The 13,299-nt window shown below is 38.8% G+C and overlaps 1 long non-coding RNA gene across 2 annotated transcripts; it reads right to left on the bottom strand.

Annotated features, from left to right (window-relative positions):
- Window positions 1-2,452: 2,452 nt before the first annotated feature.
- On the bottom strand, window positions 2,453-8,309 carry LOC144955910 (uncharacterized). 2 transcript variants are annotated; one of them, XR_013641846.1, is made up of 3 exons: window positions 8,213-8,309; window positions 6,667-6,802; window positions 2,453-2,887 (listed from the first exon to the last, which is right to left on the bottom strand). It is a non-coding gene; the product is annotated as an uncharacterized LOC144955910 (long non-coding RNA). The 2 variants fall into 2 exon arrangements; XR_013641845.1 differs by having other exon boundaries at window positions 8,132-8,303.
- Window positions 8,310-13,299: the final 4,990 nt, after the last annotated feature.

Raw genomic sequence — 13,299 nt, 5'->3', positions numbered from 1 at the left:
TCTTAGTTATAGCTTCAGGTTGACGGCATCTTATTTTCTGGCCTAAATAAATGCTGGTCGTCAATAAAAATCATCCATCCTCTCTCTATTTACATTCCGTAATCTTAAGAATCTTCCTATAGATATTTCGAAGTTGACGTCACTCGGATCTTTGTTATTGTTTTTTGCGATCCGCATTTATGAGTACTTCTCACTAAACTGTATTAACCAGACTATAAAAGTTCATGGTTACACATATTTTTTGTGTTGGTCCGTTATACTTCAGGAAGGCAATGTTGTAAGCTTCTTAGCCAAGCAAATACTATCTATACACATCATGCTATTAAAATAATTAGTCCACCATATGAATCACTATGTAACCTATTAATTGTTCATGCATTGTCCGGATGACTGGATGCACTTCCAAGTAGTATTGAACCGGAGTAGAGGAAGGTGTGACGTCAAGACTTTTGCTTCAGTTTGAGAGGAAGGATTACCATTTCAACAATGAGCCCTTTAACAATTTGGTGTATCAGACCTGCAAAATGAGAACACGTCGCAATTTGTCCTCTGGAATTAACACAAAAATGTATACAACAGCTTCCAAAAAGAGAGTTTTTATATAACGCGTTGTGATCGACGACTGTTTCAGCATGGAACATCAAATCAACCAGATGATCAAATCCGCTGTTGGATCGGAAGGTCCTGGGTTCGAGCCTCACTCGGCGCATAGTTGAGTACTTGGAAAAGGCTCTTTTACTCATATTCTCTCACCGTCCTCAGGTGTACAATGACTACCTGGCCGTTAACAGTGTTGTCTCTGTCCGAAAAAAAAATGAAAATATTGCCTAGCAGACGTCATGTCCCGTCTTACATGTTAAGTGTTTCATTTTGCCAGGGACGCCTTGTAAAGCGCTTTGCGGATATTGCGCTAAATAAAAGGTCAATTTAAAAAAAATAAATAAATAAAAATATAAATAATATATATATATATATTATATATATATATATATATATATATATATATATATATATATATATAAACTCAATTTGAAGTTAGAGTTTTCTGCGAATTTTTAAATACGTTTCTTATGCTTTTTTAAATTTATTGTTTTCGTTTGTTTGTTTGTATTTCCCAGAATACGTCAGACTAGTAGCTCTAAAGGTCAAAGAGGCAGTTTCTGATCGCATCCAATCTGATACTAGTACTGATATTGAGTTGTGATGACCTTTTTCATCACACTAGATAATCTAAAGTCAATCAGCCAATGGCATTTGAATGTATGTAGAGCTACCCGGAAGTCACCTACAATACTACCGTACTCGGGGAAAAAATCAAAATTTGGCCAGAAAACTCGTCCTTCAAATATCGATCGATTTAAATAACTCTCATCTACGCAAAAAACTCCCAAACCCGGGACTTCGCCGAAGTGTTCTAAATGTTTAGGGTTAAACATATTTTGCCAAGATGAGAGTCATTTAAATCGATCGATATTTGAGGACGAGTTTTCTGGCCAAATTTTTAGATATGTTTTTTGTTCTAGAGTACGGCATATATATTGCTTTTACGTCATGTCACAAGGTTGAAAAGAAAGAGCTCAGTTGATTGCTGGTTCGAATATTCTCTTTGCGTGTCAAGCCAGTACTCTACCAACTGAGCTATCAGGATCCGAATTTCTGATAAGTAAGCTCATTGAACCCAACAAATTCAAAATAAATAAGAAATAACTTTAAGTAATGAAAAGAGTTCACCTATGTAAAAAACACAAATACCTAAGCATGCAATTTTGAAATAATTCCCACCTGATCGCTGAATTCCAGGGTCGGGTCACTTTTCGTGGTACTCTTTCTGAGCTCTAACGCAATACTCTTCAACAGTCATGACGCAATTTCCTTCCTAATGACGCATGGTAACTTGGTAACATTGGCTCTAAACTATCGGAACAATGGCGTATGAAATATTTCCCCGGCGAGCATAAAAGCGTATCCAGATGAAAAAAACCCCATAAATTTTATCATGTTTTGACTTTTACACATTCTGATCACAAGGGATGTGAAAAGTTCTAGCCAGCATGAAGAATAAAAAGTAATGATTTTCTTTGTTTAGATCCAATATGGCCTCCGTTGCCGGGCGGCGTGACATCAGACTACTGAATCCAATTATGCAAGTTTCCAATTGATCCTGTGTGTTTAGATAAGATAAAACACCCGCCAACCGGATATAACGTACCAACACACAAAACTATGTGTAACGTTAAACTTTTATAGTATGATTGATATAAATAAAATTCAGTGAGAACTAATCATTAAAATTGCGGTTTAAAACTATTAGAAAGAGCTGAGTGACGGCAATTTCGTTCCATCTATAATATTTAATATTCCTATTGATGCATTGCGTGTAAGTAAAATTCTCACAACATTCTCCAGTTGAATATAACGTTCCCTCATACAAAAACTATGTTTAACCCTAGAGCATGATTGATAGAATTTATTTAGAACTAATCATTCAACTGAGTTTCTAAAAACAATAACAAAGAGCCGAGTGACGTCCATCACGTTCCATCTATAATATTACTCGTATAATCTTCCAGTTAATCTTGCATGCCGCCGCCATGCCCAGTGTTGGTCTAATCGTGGCTACGATGAATTAATTATGGACAACCTGGGCTTCTCTAATATATTCATTCATAGAGTCACGATCTGTCCGTGTTTCTATCTATGGTCAGGAGACACGGAGATACTTGTGTGTAATCTAGCTATGGGTTATTTTACACTAGGGACTTTGGGTATCGCTTGATCGTGATACAAACCTCCTCTGCAATGGAGGTTTATCCATATAGCATCTTGATAAATCGGTCGACTTCCTTCTATAATTTTCTGCGCAGCCAGCCGCCATCCCTGACTTATTCTGAAAAAAAAAAATAAAACCATGTTTTAATAATTTTGGCCAAAAAACTCAAGTCTTCAAATATCCATTTAATAAAATGACTTTGAACGTCTCAAAAACTCTCACAAATTTAGGACAGCAGGAAGTTGCCATTAGGAAGTCCCAGGTTTGAGATATTTTGGACAAGATTGAGGGTAATTTTATAAAATCGATATTATTTGAAGGACTAGTTTTCTGGCCAAATTTAAAAAAATGTGTTTTCAGCATAATAAGGCATCACAGTGGAACTGATAGATGGTAAATTAATGTCAGTGTGCGTTTCTGAAATTAATGTCAGTGTGCGTTTCTGGCAATCTTATTGCAAGACTATGAAAACAATACGGTCGAATACTATTTCATTTAGTTATATATACGGTGGTTGGTTCAGCATGGAACTTGGCTGATTAAATGAGTCTGTGATATGAACAATGAATGAAGCACTTCGTGTCATACACTGTAAAAAACACGTATCTAGAACTCTAGCCAGAAAACTCGTCCCACAAATATCGACCGATTAAAATGACCTTCGTTTTGTGAGAAACTCTAAAACCTGGGACTTTATGTAAAGTAACATGTTTTAGATATTATTTTTTTTTTACATGACGAGGGTCATCTTAATCGATTGATAATTGAAGGACGACTATTCTGACCAGGATTTTAAATACAAATTTGTCTTTTTCAAAGTACGTAAATACTGGATTTGGGGGAGCGTGGGTATGATTGAAAGCTGTCAGAGAAAATTAATCTTATATATAGTTCGAAGATGACGTCACTCAGGTCTTTGTTATTGTTTTTTTTTTTGCCATCCGCGTTTATGAGTAATTTTCATTTAACTGTATTAACCAGACTATAAACGTTTAAGGTTTCACATAGTTTTTTTTGTGTTGGTCCGTTATACTTCCGGATGGCAATGTTATGAGTTTCTTAGCCAAGCGCATACCATCTATAGGTATTCAGCGAAGTGAAGATAAAAGCATGTCTCACAAACGAAGCCAATTATGGGCCTAGTTTAACATTGTTATAATGGACAATATTTTGCGTCATTAAAAAAAAAGATTTCCATTACAACAATGAGCCCATACTGAATTAGTTTATCAGACCTGCAAATAAGTGCACGTCGGTATTCAGGCATTAGTTTTATTGTGATACGGAGAATAGCAATATATGTAAAAATTATTTTAAAGAAATAGGCTTCAACAGTTGTGACGTCACTTCCCTAGTAATGACGCATAGTAACCTAGTAACTGGTTCTAAACTATCGGACCAATGGCGGACGCCCTATTGAAATATTTCTCCGACGAGCATAAAAGTGTATCCAGAGGAGAAAAAAAATCTGATCATGTTATGATTTTTATATATTCTGATCACATGACATGTGAAAAGGTTCAAGCCAGCATGAAGAATAAAAAGTATGTTTTTTTTTGTTTAGAACAAAGCTGCTCGTTGCTGGGCGGAAGTGACATCACACTATTGAATCATATTGGTATAAATGAAGAATACAGAGGGAAACCAAGAAATAAAATGAGTAGGAAAGCACCAGAGGACAACAGAGAATAAAAACTCCGCGGCGACGATTGGGGGCTCGAACCATTCCGTAGCCATCGTTAAGTTATAGCCTGACACTGAAACCCAAAAAGACTGGCATTTTGACGTCATTATTTGGTTTTTGCACCGCCTAGTGTGTTGTCGTTAGTAGAGCTCATGGAAACAAGTTATTGAACTATTGAATACACCTCACGATTTATTTTCTTTTTTGGCGAAAGATTGGCATTTTGACGTCATTTTTTTGTCAGTGTCAGGCTATAACTTTACGAAGGTTACGCTCGAACCCGCGACCTTACTGGTGCGACAACCCCGCTTGGCCGGGGAGATCGTGACTCTACCCTATGAGCTATAGATAGAACGAAGATGACGTCACTCTGGTCTTCGTTATTGTTTTTTGCCATCCTCGTTTATGAGTACTTCTCACTAAACTGTATGAACCAGACTATAATCGTTCATGGTTACACAAAGTTGTGTGTGTTGGTACGTTATACTTCCGGGTGGCAATGTTTTGAGGTTCTAAGCCAAGCGCATACTATCTATACACGCCGCCGCGAAGTTTTGATTCTCTGTTGTCCGCTGGCACTTTCCTACTCATTTAATTTCTTGTTATCATCAACATAAGTGCCTGCTCCACTCACTTCTCTGAATTAGAATGAGGGAAAACCACAAATGTCCACTTTGGGAAGATTGTCCCCATTGAAAACGAAAGAACCTAAGCCCAAACGAACAGATCAAACTTGAGCTTTTATATAGGGCATTATCCAATTAAACGTGCTCAAAGCACTTTACAATTAGTCCCAACCCAACAGCAACATTGAACGTGTAAGACAAGACATGGACAATACTGTTAACGGCCACGTGTTCATTTTACACCGGAGTACGGTGAGAGAATGTGAGGAAAGAAACTTTTCCAAGCACTCTACTATGAGCCGCTTATAGCGGGAGGGACTCAAATCCTGGATCTTCCGGTCCAAAGACGAATGTCATACCATAGTAAATACCACATACCCATTGCGTGCTGTTAATGGTCTTTAGCTTTCATTTATCTTTACAAATAGAACACAGTGGATAAAAACACAATTATAACTCTCTAATGGGTAATAGCTTTTCCTGTCGTTTTATTTATGGATGAAAGATTTGGATCTCTGACATGGCTTAAGGAGAGGGAAGGGGGGGGGGGGGGGGGGGGTCACAGAGGTTTGGAAAAAGTGGACATCCGTGATACGTGATTTTTCCCTTGTACTCTTCAAATAATATAATATGTATCCCATCACTCCAACCAGTATCAAAAACTATATGATAGTTATCTATATTCTTACATTCCTGCACAGTATAGCATTGGCCTAGTTTAACATTGTTGTAATGGACAATATTTTGCGTCATTTAAAAAAAAAAGATTTCCATTACATTAATAAGCCCATTAGGGCTTGTTACATGGTCATAGAGGCTTGGAAAAAGTGGACATTCGTGATACGTGATCTTTCTCTTGTACTCTTCAAATTATATAATATGTGCCCCATCACTCTAACCCGTATCATAAAATAAAGGCTCTTTACTCACATTCTCTCACCGTATTCAGGTAATTGTAATATCGCCTAACAGGCGTCATGTACCGTCCTACATGTTAAATGTTGCTGTTGACCACATTTAGTGGATATTGCGCTATATAAAGTTCAATTTTTAAATTATTTTTTTTACAGTATAACATGGGCCAAGTTTAACATTGTTGTAATGGACAATATTTCGTGTCATTTTTAAAAAGATTTCCATTACATCAATAAGCCCATAAGTGCTTGTTACATGGTCACGCACAGAGGTTTGGAAAAAGTGGACATTCGTGATACGTGATCTTTCCCTTGTACTCTTGTAATAATATATTATGTGTCCCATCACTCTAAACCGTATCATATAATGTGCGGCTATGTGGCCTAGTGGTATGACACTCGCTTTCGGATCGGAAGGTCCTGGGTTCGAGCCTCGCGCTCGGCGCATAGTTGAGTCCTTGGAAAAGGCTCTTTACTCACATTCTCTCACCGTATTCAGGTGTAAAATGATGACCTGGTCGTCAACAGCGTTTTCTCTGTCTAGTTACACACATCAATTCTAGATTTTATTAAGAATAATAAAGGATGCAAGTTATTAGATACTCTAATAAATAATTGATTAAAGAATTAATGAATATTGTGAAATTTTTATTTCTTTAAAATGCATTTTACCCTTTTTTATAGCAGGCACTTATGTTGATGATAACAAGAAATGAAGCAAGAAGGAAAGTGCCAGCGGACAACAGATGATGAAACGGCATACAGATCTGAGATCGACAGATTTGTTGGTTGGTGTGAAGATAACTCCCTGAAATTAAATGTAGGAAAAACCAAAGAAATGATTTTTGATTTTAGGAAGAACACAAAGTCCATCAGTCCGCTCAAAGTTAACAATCAAGCTGTTGAGCAAGTTTCGGTTTACAAATATTTGGATATTTTAATTGAAAATAAATTGCAGTGGCATTTACAAACCGTTCCTGTTATCTCTAAATTGAACAGAAGAATGTATTTTATTCGGAAACTTTCAGAATTTGACATAGACAAAACGTTATGCACCCTTTTTTATAGATCCGTTTTGGAGACTGTTATCATTTTTTGTATTACAGCATGGTGTGGAAATGCCAGTATTTGCGACATTAAGATAATTGATCGGATAATTGATAAAGTCAGGAGTTATACTCACCCAATTTCCAATGTGGAAGAACTGTTCAAGAGATTTTGTCTAAGTAAAATGGAGAAAGTTATGAAGGATGGCGATCACCCACTTCGTAAATATATTAAGTTCTCCATGAGGAGCCGTCGCCTTATATCTATAAAAACAAAGACAACACGTCACCTTAATTCATTTTTGCCACATGGTGTTCGAATTTTTAACGCCAAACTGTGATTTAAATTAAATACTATCTTTTAATTATACACTCACAAGTTCGGACTAAAGGCCAGAAGTATGGCCTATCTCAAGTTATCAAATTAATATATAAGATGTTGCTCGTGGTTCTTGGTTGTTTATTTTTACATTTTTGTACATTTGCGTAATGACTCATCGTAACCTAGTAACTGGCACTAAACTATAGGAGCAATGCCGGACGCCCTGATGAAATATTTCTCCAACGAGCATAAAAGCGAATCCAGATGAAGAAAAAAATCCATTATAAATCTGATCATGTTTTGACTTTTACACATTCTGATCACAAGACAAATGAAAAGTTCTCGCCATCATGAAGATTTTCTTTGTTTAGAACCAAGATGGCCGCCGTTGCTGGGAGAAGTAACATCAGACTATTGAATCCAATTATGTGAATTTGCCTGTATATCGTGCTACTTAAATCGTCATGGCACCGTATAGTTCAATATATAATATAATCGGCTATGTGGTCTTGTGGTATGACACTCGCTTTCGGGTCGGAAGGTCCTGGGTTCGATCGGGCCTCGCTCTTCATTCACATTCTCTCACCGTACTCAGGTTATAATGAGGAGTTGGAATAGTGCAAATAATCGAGCAAGCCAGTTCCCTTAATAAAAGCCATCTGTCACAGTAACGATTGTTCATATTTAATTTTATTTAAGTTTTATTTTAGCAAGAACTGAATTCATCTCACTCCAGTTAGAATGTCCGTAGGCTTAGAAAAAACTTTACCTTCTAATATTAGATTATCTTTCCTTTAATAACATTCTCTTTGAATTCATTTCAAATTAGTGAATACTTATTTCGTTCTACCTTCTGTCACGTAGCCACTTATTGTAAAAGCTGATCGATTCAATCTTCCTCACTCACTTCTCTCTATAACATATGCCTGAAGGCCATACTATTCCACTCACCATCATCATCATCCATCGTGGATTGCACTCTTGAGCACGTTTCCGGTCAGCTGTCTCCACGAATTACGATCCTCTGCGGTGCGCATGGAATCTGTGTTGCTTTTAAAATCACATTTGGCCATTCTTAGGTTATTTAAATAAGTACCTACAAAACTGTTCGCGAATTTTTCGAAGATAGGAAATCTCAATCACAAACGTTGAAGCGTGTGCCACAGATGAGGCGGCTGTCATGGTAGGGCCGGGCCTATCGTGGCTATACAGCATTTTTGAAAGGGGCTGTGCCAAACATTTTATTCACAAACAACATCTTGTGTCTAAAAATCTTACCCAGCCATTGTTTGAACAGTTAAACTCGCACTTGCTCAATAGATAGTATGCGCTTGGCTGAGAAGCTCATAACATTGCCATCCGGAAGTATAACGGACCAACACACAAAACTGTGTGTATCCATGGACGTTTATAGTCTGGTTTATACAGTTCAGTGAGCATTACTCATAAACGTGGATGGCAAAAAACAATAACAAAGACCTAAGTGAACTATCTATAAGCTTCACCAGTCGTAGCGTCACTTCCCGAGTTGAAATACTTTATGCGCTGTGTGGTCTTGAGCAAGTACACAGGTATAAAATGAGTATCTCGCCCGCTAACAGCGTTGTCTTTGTCGGAAAAAAATGTAATATCACCTACCAGGCGCCATGTCTCATTCAATATGTTACGTGTTGCTGTTGGTCAGGGATCCATTGTAAAGCGCTTTGAGCACGTTTAGTGGCTATTGCTCTTTATAAAATGTCAAAGTTTTCAATACGTGTTTTTTTAGAGTACACAAAAAGTGACAGGTTATGCCTTCTCACGACAGGTGGTAAAATCAAATTAATAAGACACTAAATATAGACTTATTTATTGTCTTCCTCTTCCAAATATTGATCACAGGGTTCGCTTAATATGTTACTTGCAGTCTCAAAACAGTATTTTCTAAGAGTAATATTAATACTTTTAAAAATTACAGAACATCTATATAGCCTAATATCCACTAAACGAGCTCAAAGCGATTTACATGAGTCCCCAGACAACAGCAACACTTTACATGTATGACGAGCCTGTCAGCGGATATCGCAATCTTTTCCGACAGAGGCGACGCTCTTAATGGCCATACATTCATTTTACACCTGAGTAAGATGAGAGAATATGAGTAAAGGGCCTTTTCCAAGGACTAAACTATGCGCCGATCAAGCGAGTCTCGAGCCCTGGCCAACAGTAACGTTTAACATGTAGGACAGGACATGACGCCTTTTAGGCGAGATTACACATTTTTTTTCGGATATAGACAACGCTGTTAACGACCAGGTACTCTTTTTACACCTGAATACGGTGAGAGAATGTGAGTAAAGAGTCTTCTCCAAGGACTTAACTATGCGACGAGCGAGGCTCGAACCATAGACATTCCGATCCAAAGGCGAGAGTCTGAGCACAAGACCACAAAACCGCATTAGTAAAACCGATCTCAACTACTTGAGTCCTTAGAAAACAGTCCTTATTGACATTATCTCACCACACTCAGGTGTAAAATATATAAATACCTTGCCGTTAGCAGCTTTATCTCTGTCGAGAAAAAGGAAAATTGCCCAACAGGTGCCATGCTTCTCCTTACATGTTAAATGATGGGGATTGCTATCCCCCCTCCCCCCACCCCCACCCCACCTCACACGTCTTTCAAAACTCTTGAGAACGTTTAGTAGATACTGCCCTATAGATAGTATGCGCTTGGCTAAGAAGCTCATAACATTGCCAGCCGGAAGTATAACGGACCAACACACAAAACTGTGTGTATCCATGAACGTTTATAGTCGTGTTAATACAGTTCAGTGAGCATTACTCATAAACGCGGATGGCAAAAAAAAAAAAACAATAACAAAGACCCGAGTGACGTCATCGTCGAACTATCTATGTCAATGCTCAAGTCATATGAAATCTAAATAAATTCTGACTCAATTTGAAGTGTCAGGTCATCCTGACCTACCACCTCAAAGTGACAGCAGCTGACCAATTTTGAATGATGAGTCTTGTAAACCAGGAAGTAAGTACACTAAGGTCACAGTAAGTAAGTACACTGAGGTCACGATTGAGTCTGAGTACGGGAAACTGGCTGAGTAAGATCAAAGAGAGAGGGAATGGGGGTACCCCTCTCATGCGCATAATGAACGGTGCCCCCGTTTCGAGCCGAAATAAGTCCCGGCAACCCTTGTACGCAGAATCCCTGACTACGGACAGAGCTGCACATACGAGATGGAAGTCGGTTTGGACGAATTCAATCCCTCGTGGGGGCGGGGACTTACACTCCTCTAAGCTTGGTGAGAAGTTGCCAGGCTTTGATACCAGTAAGAGGAGACACTGGGTAGCTGCGAATAGGCTTCGATCGAGGAGCTGCCTAACGGCAAGTGCGTTACATCGGTGGGGTCTAACTTCCTGTCCAATATGTCCACGCTGTGGTCAAGAACCCGAAACGGCAGAGCATCTAGTCGAAAGGTGTGTTGTGACGATGCTACCAGGCGGGTTCGCGACGGTGCACGAATGCGGACCGGACTTTGCTGATTGGGTCGATCGTCATAACATAATAGTGTGAACCATAAGAAGCTGCTGCCACAGAAAAAAAAACTAGTAGTACTTCAAGAGCCATTAGGCTCATGGAGTTGGAGTTTATCCCGGTTTCTATAGGGTGAAACGCACAATAGTAATTGCTTGCTACCCTTTGGATAAAACGCCAGTCTATCGCAAAATACTTTCCGCTAGATCTAACGGGCCCAGCTACCCAATAACTGCTGGGTAGACATGGGGGGGGGGGGGGGGGGGGGGGGGGAGTCAGAAAAAAAAAATGTCGACTGTACCTCGGATCGGTCATGTTATCCTTAATTGGGAAACAAAAATTGAGCTTTTTTTATATAGCGCAATATCCACTAAATGTGCTCAAAGCGCTTTACAAGGGGTCCCTGGTCAACAGCAACATTTAACATGTAGGACGGGACATAACGTCTATTAGGCGATATTACAATTTTTCAGACAAAGACAACGCTGTTAACGGCCAGGTACTCATTTTACACCTGAATACGGTGAGAGAATGTGAGTAAAGAGTCTTTTCCAAGGACTCAGCTATGCGCTAGCGCGAGGCTCGAACCCAGGACCTTCCGATCCGAAAGCGTTGTGTAATACGACTAGACCACATAGCCACACAAGTGCTTTACCGATTGGGCTATGTAATTCTCTAATATTAATTTATTTGGAAAGACTAAGGAAAAGTTTCGCTTTCAGTAGACTCGATTGGTTGATTGATGTAAAATAAACCAAACACTGTCGACATATGTGACCCCCTCGTCTCAAAACGGTATTAAGTCGGGATGATTAAAATGCTGAAAATGGAACTTGTAGCCAGAAATATCAGACTTAAGTTGAGTTCATTAATCTTATTTAAGAAGGAATATCATATTTTACTGAGCTAAATACCAACGTTGCATGGTTTTGACCAGTTTAACTATAATTTTGACTTTTTAGCATCTGGTCCATCCCGACTTAAGACCGTTTTGAGACGTTGGGTCACATATCTAAGTCATTATCGAGCATCATGGCTCAGCGGTACTCTTTGCCTCGCACCCAAAAAGGTACCGAGTTCGACTACCCGCCATGTTGTGTGTGTCTGTGTGTGTGTGTGTTTGTGTGTGTCTGTGTGTGTGTGTCTGTGTGTGTGTCTGTGTGTGTGTTTGTGTGTGTGTGTGTCTGTGTGTGTGTGTCTGTGTGTGTGTGTGTCTGTGTGTGTGTTTGTGTGTGTGTGTGTGTCTTGTGTGTGTGTGTGTGTGTCTGTGTGTGTGTGTCTGTGTGTGTGTCTGTTTTGTGTGTGTGTGTGTGTGTGTTGTGTGTGTGTGTGTTGTGTGTGTGTCTGTGTGTGTGTGTCTGTGTGTGGTGTGTGTGTGTCTGTGTGTGTGTGTTGTGTGTTGTGTGTGTGTCTGTGTGTGTGTCTGTGTGTGTGTGTCGTGTGTGTGTGTGTTTGTGTGTGTGTGTTTGTGTGTGTGTGTTTGTGTGTGTGTGTTTGTGTGTGTGCGTGTGTGTGTGTTTGTGTGCGTGTGACCTTGGGAAAGTCACTTCACATCGCCTTAGCTCACTTTGCAGCGCTGCGCTGCACTGCACTGACGCCTGGGTTTTTCCAGTCTTCCTTTGGAATAATATAATAATAATAACAAATTGCATTTATATAGAGCTTTACCCCGTTGTCACAGGCTCTAGGCGCTTTACAGTGATATAAAACAAAACATATTGCAGTAAGACAAGTTTGACGGAAAAGTGATACGAATTCGATAGACCCTGATGACAGATTTCCCCTTGAGATCTCTATTTTAAATAAAATACATAACAAGAATATTTTTTTTCTTCAAAAGTTCAAATGAGAAATTATGAGAAATATTTGACACAGTATCACATAACACTAGAAAAATGAATTTTTGCGAATTTTACAATGGCCATACTATAAATCTTTAAAATCAATTATATTAGAAATCTCTAAAATTTACGTCGCCATTTTAAACCGGAAGCTAGAAAACAAGCACAATACGCAATTTTCTTTTTCTATATAGCATTATTCACTAATATAAATTATGTGCTCAAAGCGCATAGCCAGTAGCAAAACGTAACATAACGCCTGTTGGGCGATAAAAGAATTTGTTCTTTTTTAATAGAGACAACGCTGTTAACTGGAAAAGTTCTCGTTTTGAACGTGTGTACGGTGAGAGAATATGAGTAAAAAGTTTTTTCCCCTAAGGACTCAACTATACGCCTCTCAGAGCGGGACTCGAATCCAGGACCTTCTGATTCAAAGACGAGTGTCATACCTCTTTAGATAAAATGAAGTTGACGTCACTCGGGTCTTTGTTATTGCTTTTTGCCATCCACGTTTAGGAGTAATTCTCACTAAACTGTATATTAACCAGATTATAAACGTTTAAG

The sequence above is a fragment of the Berghia stephanieae genome, chromosome 10 (genome assembly GCF_034508935.2).
Source record: "Berghia stephanieae isolate SIO BIC M18660-M18661 chromosome 10, UCSD_Bste_1.3, whole genome shotgun sequence".
Taxonomy (NCBI): Eukaryota; Metazoa; Mollusca; class Gastropoda; order Nudibranchia; family Aeolidiidae; genus Berghia; species Berghia stephanieae.
Note: the sequence above shows the minus strand (reverse complement) of the source record. Positions and strands in the feature narration are given on the sequence as shown.